The sequence below is a fragment of the Adiantum capillus-veneris genome, chromosome 10 (genome assembly GCF_014529385.1).
Source record: "Adiantum capillus-veneris isolate H3 chromosome 10, ASM1452938v2, whole genome shotgun sequence".
Classification (NCBI taxonomy): domain Eukaryota; kingdom Viridiplantae; phylum Streptophyta; class Polypodiopsida; order Polypodiales; family Pteridaceae; genus Adiantum; species Adiantum capillus-veneris.
The window spans coordinates 17,798,064-17,809,072 of NC_140940.1; the positions used below are offsets into that span (position 1 = coordinate 17,798,064).

General features: G+C 40.2%; 2 pseudogenes; both read left to right on the forward strand.

Annotated features, from left to right (window-relative positions):
- Positions 1-5,832: 5,832 nt before the first annotated feature.
- Positions 5,833-6,582, forward strand: LOC147448509 (uncharacterized; annotated as a pseudogene).
- Positions 6,583-6,603: 21 nt separating this feature from the next.
- On the forward strand, positions 6,604-7,387 carry LOC147448510 (uncharacterized; annotated as a pseudogene).
- The last annotated feature ends 3,622 nt before the right edge of the window (positions 7,388-11,009 follow it).

An 11,009-nucleotide genomic window follows, 5' to 3' on the forward strand; every position in this document is an offset into this window, starting at 1 on the left:
CAATCCCTAATACATTTTTCGTGATTTTCCTGATTTGGTTTGGGTTTTTCAGGCAATCGGGGATCAAGTGAGTGATGCCACACTCAAGACAATAGGCATTTACTTCAGTGATCTCCGTATGAGGACATTGTTTGACCAAGTGGTTGTCACGACTTTTGTGACAATCTGTCTCTGGTTGAGGATATTATTTTAGCATTTCCTCTTGGCTATAAGCAAGCTTTGACCTAGATAAGCCGCTATTTGCAATGAATTGCAATGTCCTTTCTTCCATTTCATACCTTCTTTCGTTCGACTGAAACCCAGAAGGTGGAGGTTGTACCGGCCTCACCACTCCATGTGTTTCTCTCACATTTTGTTGCTCCAAAGGGTAGTACTCACTTTGGTTGCTATACCACATTCTAGCTGGTACTGGCATTGGTTTATTTGATGCTTCCATCATTGGCATGTATCTCATGTTACCTGCATTCTAGCACCTGGCAGCGGGGGTTGTTGTCATAAGACAAGTTGTGGCCTTAAAACTCTTACTGGTCTTGGCGCATTCCCCGTAATGTATCTAGGTGGAGTAGGTGCTTCTGGAACAGGTTGTACATACCTCTCCCTAGCATTTTCCATGCTGTAATAGCACTCTTCACCCGTATGGTTCGTCCATTTTCTCTCAATTTCACACCACTTCGGCTCTCCCGAATCAAACATTACAAGAGAAATCAACCTCTTGACCAAGTCGTCGATAAGATTTTCTTCATCAATAGGTGCCGTTGGCTTGGCAATGGACTCACTTATCTGTGAAACACTGTGTTGAGAGGATGTGTCATCTCCTTGACTCTTTAAGTCCATTTCTTTGTATGCCTTACAATTATCCACTAGATAAAGAGCTTCTTTGATCAACTCGTTTAGCGTCATCCTCCTTATCATATGAAGATCCTTACGAAGGCCCGCATGTCTCATTCCTTGGATAAAGATTAGCATCAGTCATGCTTGCGTAGGTAATTTCGCTCTCGGACAGAGCTTAACATATCTCTTGAGCCATAATGATGCTTTGCGTACTGATTCATTCTCTTTGTGTTTGATTCTATGGATTTGCGAGACCGTGTTGTGAGCAATGCCTTTTGGCAAGAATTATTCAATAAAATCCTCAAACAGCTCATCTAGGGTCTCAAAATCCCATTTTTCCACCGAGTCAAACCATGTCGCTGCATCATCTTCTAGAGTCAATCCAAATCCCGCAAATTGTGTCGCAAAATCTGAAACTTCCTCTGCTCTAATCACTCTTCTAAAAGTCGCTACGTGATCTCTCGGATCTTTATCTCCGGAGTATTTTCTGTTTATCCATTTCTGGACTTGGGATGGTCTAACTCGTTGATTGTCTACAAGTCTAACCAGAGACTCTCCCAATCCTTCCCTCGTTATCGCTCTTGAAGGGAATCTTGGTGGCTCTCTTCTTGGAACTCCTATAGGAATTCTCGTGTTTGGTGGAGGCATTTTTGGTCCTTCATTGACCAAATATCCACCTCTTTCTAGTATAGTTTGTGGATTTGTGCTTTCTACAACTCTGTATTCTCGTCCATACTTGTCGACAGCTATAGATCTCCATTGACAGTCGACTCCGTATGTGTAGACATATAAGAGCTTGTAATCCCTTATCTCTTCTAGGTATGGATCTGAGCACCTATAAAGATTGACCTCATTGTCGTCAATGTATCTATATAGTCCTTCACTCTCATGACCAATCATCCAAACTCTCTCAACAAGATGGGTCTTTATCAATTGCAAGTTTGGAAGATCCATTGTGGGAGGATATTCCTCTATCATCGGGATCTCCAAGCTTGTGTAAGCTACGTTTGAATCTAGGGTAGACATGATTTCTGGGCTTAAGAGATTTTTCTTGGTTCAAGTAGACTTAGTCCACTGTGTTCAAGTACTTTGGTTAGAGAAAAGTCGAAACTATGTCCAAAACCGCAACCGTTTTGTCACAATTCTCGCAAATTGTCGCTTTCAGACACCCTTGACTTCCGGATGCATTTTGAGGCCTTAAACTATGTTTTTTTTTCCAAAGTTGAACTAAATGATTGCCGTAGGCATACATTTAGTTCAAGTTTTGCTCTAAGATCTGTAGAGCCGCTCTCAGGCTACGTTTTGATATAAAACTTTTCCGATCCGATACCGTTTGTGAAAGTTATGGCCAGAACAGTGAAATGCAGTTTAGACTGGTCAAAATGTGTCCAAATTCAATTTTGAAAAAAGATTTGGGATCTCTGTCACACTGTGAACACTTCTGTATGGTCAAAAGTACAGTTGGACCCTAAAAGTGGCCTAGAGACATCCTACGCGTAGGATGTCTATATGCTCAGAATTTAACAAAATTTGGTCCAGAGACTCCCCTTAAGTCTAGCAACACAATGGTATGCTCAGAATTTCATTTGGACCTAAAAATGGCCTTGAGACATCTTACGTGTAGGATGTCTTTTTGATCTGTTTCAGCTCAAACTTAAACTGTAGCTCCCCCTTGATGTGCTTAACTCACAGATCTTTTTACTTTTTGATTCTGACACCTATAGGTTGGTCAAATGATCAAGAATCTGTTCGAAAAGCCTGATGTTTGTTCTGATGAATTCCCAAGTCAAATCAACTCCAAATTGGACCAAATTTGCTTAGGGAGCTTATCTAAGGCTATATGATAGCATGGTATAGTCACATGAGAATTTTGGTCTCAGAATTATGCAGTATGCTCAAAATTTTGTTTAGAGTCCAAAATCACACAGAAGACATCCTACGCGTAGGATGTCTTTTTGGCCTGTTTGATCCCAAACTTGTCCCACAGCTTCCCCTTGATGTCAGCAACCCAATGCTATGCTTATATTTGAGTTTGGATGTCAAAAGACCCCCAAACTAGCTATCCTTGCCTTTTTCAGTCAAAAATTCTAAAGTCTGTTCAATCTTCCCTTTCACTGACCCAAATGAGATGAAATTTATCACATGCACTCAATACAACATTTAGAACATGCCTATGGAGTCATTTTATGGTTTGGTCTCAAAATTAGGCCTTGGACACAATTTGGGTAGGATGTTTGGCAATTCTTGTCTTTTGGCTTTGATCTGTCAAAATTTGGTCAAATTTCCACTTTCCAGGTGAAAATAGGGTAAAACCTACCTTCTAAACACACTGGTAATCTCAGATTTTTAAAAAAGTGCCCAGATCACCCTGAGACATCCTACGTGTAGAATGTCTCCTGTTGATTTTTTGAGACTGAAGTGTCCCTGATGCTTCCTTATGCTCTCAGCAAGTGCAAGTATGCTTCACAATTGCAAAAACATGCAAAATCACTCAATTAAGCCTTTGCAGAAATTTTACGTTTTCTGACTCCGCCTTTTGTCTTTTGGTCAACAAAAATAGGGAAAAACACCCAAGTCAATATGTTACTAGGGTAAAACCTACCCTCTGAACCCACTGGTGCAGTCAGAATTTTCAAATTTGGTGTCCAGAACCCCCTTGAGACATCCTACGCATAGGATGTCTATGTTTATAGAATTGCAGGTTTTCTTCACAGAACCCTTGCAAATGCTCTTTTATATGCACAGCATCAGTCGGTCATACAAAAATATCCACAAAAGCTTGTTTAATGCATTTTTACCCTCAAAAGCACACTTTTCCGTGATTTCAAATGGAATCAAGCACTTTAGCAAATAATTCAGTGATGAATAGCTCTAGATCAAAATCGGATCACTTACCTAAAGCTACTCCTACAAATCATATGGGGTTTTGCATCTATGAGTAGAAAAATGCTTCACCGCCACACACGGACTAATAAACACTTTTATCACCTCACAAATCACTCGACCACCAACAACTACTCTAATCCACAGATCCTAAATAAACCTATCTAGTCGCAGACCCTCGGCAAGACACACGCTTCCTGGCTATCCACTTGATCGCGGAATATACTCTTCCGGATCCACTTAAGAAAAACACTTTCTTTAGCCGAAACTAAATCAAGCAACCATCACACGAGTGTTAGTAGGAAACCTACTTAGGTCCTTGTGTCCCCGGCAACGGCGCCAATGTTGGACGGAGCGACTCACACACCTGTGAAGTGCATGCAAACACTACCTAGATCAACATAATGTCAATCGAGGACAAAGATGACACGATAGGCACACAGAGGAAATCTCTTAAGCTTGTCAGGCTGAGACCATCCTACACATACAACACGCAAGAGGCTAACTAAACCATAATCAAAAACCTCACTGCGGTCAACTACACCACCTATCCATATACACACATATGGAAGGTAACTCACCTAATCATGCCAGATTCGTACGAAACTTAAGGAACACCATCCCCTCACTAGGATACACCTGTCCCTAAGCTTCTACACTCAAAACCCTCACTCTAAACCCTTCCGTGGAAAACGCGTAGGATGACATAACAAAATTTTGAAAGTGCCCGAAACTGAAATTTATGAGTACCTATACGTAGCTTATGTCGCCACGACTCTATAGACTACTAGCACGTAGAAAATAGACATCGTTTGATACACTTACGGCCACAAATAGCTCGTAGATGCGTCTGCGTGTGCGCTTCATCTCGCGTGGAATGCTTGGCATTGTCGCGTAGCTCTCCTAGAGCCTACAGCAATGGTGCAGTCGGATCTCCAATGTGTTGAGCGAGCCGGGCGTAGCGAGAGGATAAAGCTCACGCTCACTCTCTTTCTCTCTCACACATAGTAGACGGCAGCGCTAAGTATTGATTATGAAAAGTCCTCCTTTTACAAAATGACCTAGGTACCTTATATACTAAGGCTACCTTAGGTTTAACAAAAAATGGGGTTGAATGGGTCAAATGGCTTTGTATTTACAATCTGGAAGTGCCATTGCACCCCGGCTTCTGAAACTAGAATAACTACTCATTACAAATGACGTTTATAGCCATAATCCGCAGCATTTCATAACTCGCAAAAGATAAGACTTTGGTATGAAACTTGAGTTATGTTGTGTTGTTGACCCAGCGGTCAACAGTGGGTCTGATTACCTTCTGTGTTAGCATTTTAGGTTGGTGTTTGTGTTTCACGAGAGTAATGATGCTATGAAAGAACCTATCCCAAAGGAGAAATTGTTAGGTTGAGGAGCGAAAATTCAGGGAGCAGCAAATCATGTTTGATTAGAAGCATAATTGCATATTCAAAATTCAGATTTTGCTGCTATAAGTGGTGCAGATTCAAGTTGCATAGATTCATCAAGGTGTTGCAGATTTAGGTTGCACACATTCAACAAGGTGCTGTACATTCACGCTGCACAAATTCAGACTCTGCAAAATGGTAAAAATTTGGATGATTTTGCAGAGACAAAAAAACAATTTCCTTGAAATCAGACAAAGAAATTTGATGTTGAATCTGATGTTGATAATCAGATCTGTCAAAGTAAATAAACTCAAGAATGGTATCTTTTACTGAATCTTTCCAAACATATAAATATATCACTAAACTAAAATATCCCAATCAATTTAAGAAACCAATTAAATGGACTATGCGGATCCCGGTACAACATTTGTGGCTCTTCGTTTAGCGAATTTAATGGGTCTCGGATTGGTGTGGTGCACCGATCTTGTGGGATAAACATGATTGTTGTATTTTAATGAAGTGAATTTTATGGGGGGTAAAAATGAAGAAAGAGAAATGTGAGGTTTGCATGAGTAAGAAGCATGAGGTGGATGGTTGTCCGTGTGTCATTGATGAGTGCTCAAAGAGAGATGCTTGTAGGAAGTGGTGCATGGTGGATTTGTGCACAAAACTTCATAACATTAGCCGCAAATTGCAAAAGGCAACTTCCTATAATCAAATGGAAAGAGCCTTAGAGAAGCTAGATGATTTTGAAGACGACTTGCAGAATGCATATGAATGGATAGATGATCATAAAGGGGATAGGTGAAAATCATGTTCCAGCAGAAAGAAGGTTTTCAAGTTGCAAAAAGCATGTGAGAAGCTGAGGGATTCATATGAGAATGAGTTTGAAGGGGATTCGAGTGATAATGATGATGATGATTATGGATGGAGAATGTGTCATGTAATCCACCAAGTAGGGATACCAAAGATGGAGGAGAAGGAGGTGCAAAAGGAGTTTGGCCAAAAGAGCTTAGAAGAGCCCCTAGATAACCCTAACCTACCACTAGAGTATACCCATGGAGTGGAAGAAGAAGATCCATTGCTTAAACTTATGCTATTTGCATATGGAAAATGTTGCTACCCTTTTTGTGGGGAGAAGCATGTTATACATAACCATGATGTTGTTCATGTTATTCAGAGCCCACTTGAAGAGGTGGATAGTGAGATGAATGCACTGGAGAAATTGCTGGGAATCAGATTTCCTGAAATCAAATTTGCTGAGGAGGAATTTCCAAAAACCATATCACTTCAGGAGGAGTCTCCACCAAAATGATCCCTGCATGCGAAAGTGTTGCAAAAAGGTGCTGAAGAAACATCGAAGGAGTTTACAGATGATGATTTTGATGCTCGGAAAATTCAGACAAAAAATCAGACCATTATGCCAAATGTTGCGAATGATCAAGCGAATCAAAACTTTGGTTTTTAATGTTTTGAAGGATAGATTTTGATGTCAAGGGTCGATATCAAGCAAGGATATGCTTCAATTGCAGAGACTTAGAAGAAGCATATTGATTGTTGTTCCAATCTAAACAGGGATGAATAAGAAAAAGGTCTCATAGATCAAATTGAGCATGAGGAATGGCAAGAGCAAGTCTTTAAGGAGTATAGAACAGGTTTTGTGGAGCATGCAATGATGGTTGAAATGCAAAATGATGAATTTTCAATGGATGTGCATTCTGAAATTGATGTGGGACAAGCTGTTCTCAATCCAAACATACTTTTATTGGAGGATGTTTGTTTTAAAGCTAATGTTGTAGTAGAAGCGGATTCATACAGAGTGGATTGTCAGATTTGGATGGTGAAATATCAAAATTCAGATTTTCATGTGTTCCAGATTTTGGAGTTGCTAATTTTTGGAAGAGGAATGTGCTACAGAGTGCATAGTGATCAAAATTTATTGTTTGTGGATCCGATTTCAACTCAATAGGTTCAGAGGATCTCTGCAGGTTATAGGAAGCTTATATACCTGATTTTAATGGGTATTCAAAAATTTTAGGCAAATTTGTATGTTCAAAGATTGCAAGTGGAATTGACGAATGGATTCAGTGGACTGTGCTTTACTAAAGAGTATAATCAGATTTTGAAAATATAGGATTGGATAAATTTCATTAGTAGTGTGGATAATCCGCAGTGCGGAATATCAACAGTGCAAGGGATTGGTCAAATATTTGCAGAGCAGCATTTTCTAGAGGGAATATCAATTGATGTGCATAAACAGATGGTGGATGTGAAAAAACAGATTGCGGATATGGGAAAATTGATGGTGGATACTCAGAATGTGGAATTTCAGGAGTTGTTTTCCAGATTTGATATTGGAGGACTGGTTTTTACAATTAAAGGGTCCATATTAATGTTAATTCTGATGGTTTTGTAAGTTTTCAGCAAGGAGGATGAGCTGATGGAGTTTATGAAGAGTTTTTTCAACAAGGAGGATGATCCGATGGAGTTTATATGGTCTTTTTTCATCAAAGTGGAATTATTTTTGCCTACAATTCATCTTTGGAGTAGAGGACTTCTCATTGAATTCTGGTTCCATAAGTTCATTTTGTATGATCTGATTTTGAAAATTTGGAGTTGGAAAATTTTCAATGGAATGACAGAAAGTTCACAATGCGAAAAGGTAGCAATACATCAAATCTGTTATGGAATTGACATTTTACTATTTATTGCAGCTGATAGGTGGAAAAGGCTTGACCGAGCTAGGCTATTGTAAGAGGAAATTACATTTTATGTATATTTATTCAAGTGCTGTTTTATGAGCTTTGGCCATCTATGACCGGCCGGCTAGTCTGTACTCATTTTGACCATTCAAGAAATCTATAAATGAAATACGTGCAAGAGGGAAATGGTCACTCTTGCACGGGGGGAGATTGCACCCAGTGTTTGCGTTTCTCTTCTCTCCTCTCCTCTCTTCTCTCACGCCATGCTGACGGAGCACTCCGCTCTGGGAGGTGCGCCTGCACGTGCTCTCTCCTAGTGTCTCTCTCTCCGTTTGTGTTGAGTTCAGGTATGGATTTGTGTGAGTCGTCAGGTATGTAGATTTGTTCATTTATGTCTTGCTGTGTTCTATTTCAAGTATTCTGCAGGGCTCTCCGCACTCCCGTATGTAGCAGCTACAGACGGGAGCGTGGAGAGCCCTGCAGAATACTTGAAATAGAACACAGCAAGCCATAAATGAACAAATCTACATACCTGCTGCTACAGACGGAAGCGCGGTGAGCCCTGCAGAATACTTGAAATAGAACACAACAAGCCATAAATGAACAAATCTACATACCTGACGACTCACACAAATCCATACTCGAGCTCAACACAAATGGACAGAGACAGAGTAGGAGAGAGCACGTGCAGGCGCACCTCCCAGAGCGGAGTGCTACGCCAGCATGGCGTGAGAGAAGAGAGGAGAGGAGAGAAGAGAAACGCAAACACTGGGTGCAATCTCCCCCCGTGCAAGTGTGACCATTTCCCTCTTGCACGTATTTCATTTATAGATTTCTTGAATGGTCAAAATGAGTACAGACTAGCCGACCGGTCATAGATGGCCAAAGCTCATAAAAGAGCACTTGAATAAATATACATAAAATGTAATTTCCTTTTGCAATAGCCTAGCTCGGTCAAGCCTTTTCCACCTGTCAGCTGCAATAAATAGTAAAATGTCAATTCCATAACAAAATCCCTCAACCCTGGAAAGTCAATCAGTTGTAGTAGTGGGTATCTCAGAAATCTACAACGGAGCATTTTGTAAGTGGAAAGGCAGTGGATACTCAGAATTTTAAAGAAGTTATCCAGGACTTGGTGCCTAGATTGCAAAAACCTGATTTTCAGAGTCACATTCTCATGTTTAAAAGGTTGCAGAGGCTGATTCTGCTAATGTTTACTTCATGCTCTTGGGGAAGACATACTTATTCATTTTTGGTTTCGTAAGTTCATTTTCTATGAACTCTCATGTGATATAATCCTTTGGGGAATGTTCGGCGATGTTAAGTTTCTATCTATGATGTATTTTGTGTACCTTGGTTTAAGTACCAGGCACTACACTTTGCTTCATATGAAGATCCTAGCATTGAGTTTGTCATAGTGCTCTATGGTGTATTTGTATATCTTGGATTAGGTTTCAGGCACTATACTTTATGCTATATAGCAACTAGCAATTTTTGGGAAAATATGAGAAGGCAATTGACTTTCATCAAGGGATGTGTGGATCCGGGTCATGTGTTGATTGGATATTATATGTTGAGTCTGAATATTGGTTGGTTTGAAATTGGGATGCTGCCTTGAATATTGTTAACTCTGAATATTACTGACTCTGAATATTGATGAGTCTGATATTTGGTCGTCAGATATTTGCTGACTCTGATTATTACTGAGTTTGATATTTGGTCATGCTGGTCGGAATTAGCTTCAGTCGGATTTTGCTGACTCAGATATTTTATGCCAAGAACATTTTTGGGTTGGACAATTATAACCATCAGTTAGCACTTGTATTGGGACAAGTTTTGAGTAGGCGAATGTGAGAGAAGATTTAGCCATGGTGTTCTTTGCTCTGTCTGATCTCTTCTCTGTGTTCTGTTTGCTGACTCTGAAGTTATATGTCTGTGTCTTTTGCTAAGTCTGATTATGGAGTGAGTATTTATTCTCTGTTTGAGAGCATGTGTGAGAGAGATATTCTTGTGTTGTTTGAACCCCAACACACTTGAGGCACACTCCGTTTGGCTATCCACTCGTCAGGATATAAGCCCGTCTCCTCTCTCTCCGACATGCACCATGCATCATTGGGGTGCTCAAGAATGGGGAAGACAAGAGCATCTCTCCGCCATCTACAAGACAGACCACAATGTTTTGAGTCACCGAGAACAAGATTAGTGTATCCTACTACATTCTTAATTTGTCAATGAAAGATGTCAAACGTGTACAACAAGCGTCGTGTTGTGCAAGCAAAGTGGGGTTGCTCTTTGGGGTCCTGTGTGGACTTGATCCGAGCACTCCGCTTCTTGAAGGCCTTGTCAAAGTGCTTGCGTCTGTATGTCAGTAATGTGTGGGCATGTGTGAAACCATGTCTACCTTTAGCCTTCTCGTGTTGGATAGCAACATTACGATTCTCGGCCTCCATTTTCTTGGCCATCTCAAGCACTCTCCTGCAACAAATAATAAGTCACAAGTTAGATTATCAACAAATTGCTAGCTGGTGCACATAATCACTAAATCTAACCTTTCCAATTGCCATCAATACACATGATATCGAAGATACTTGATCCAGGCCTTCTCCGTCAACCCTATGCCATTCTCCTTTAAGGATGCATCACCACCTTGGAGAAAATCAATCAAGCGACACTTCATAGCAAAGGAAAAGGGAGACTTATTTTTCATTGCTACATAATAAAAAGAGAAAGATATCGAATGATTTAAATGTTATTTACTTACTCTTTTAGGCTAATGCGTGCACGCGCAACCTCTACCACTCTTGAGGGTGTCATTTTGGTGGTCTTCTCGCCCCAACTTGTAAATGATATACATTTCTGGAAAAAATCGTTGCCATTCTTTGGATTTGCAATGGTGGTTATCTCAAGCCCTTTGCGTGTGAAATATTGATCCGTTTGAGATAGCGCTAGATTGATGCTTTGCTCGTATGCGTCAGGTGCCAACTCATAGTCAAAACTCCCTTTTGATGGTAGCCCTTCCATTTTACTACTATACATAGCATTGAACTCTTCCTATCATTTGACAAGGACTCAATCAAAATACACATAATAAAATTTTGCAATCAAAACATATTCTCATTTAGCATTGGTTTAAAGCATACCTTCCGAATGAGTTGAACAAGGACAACCATTGGCAAATTTAGCCACTTTGACT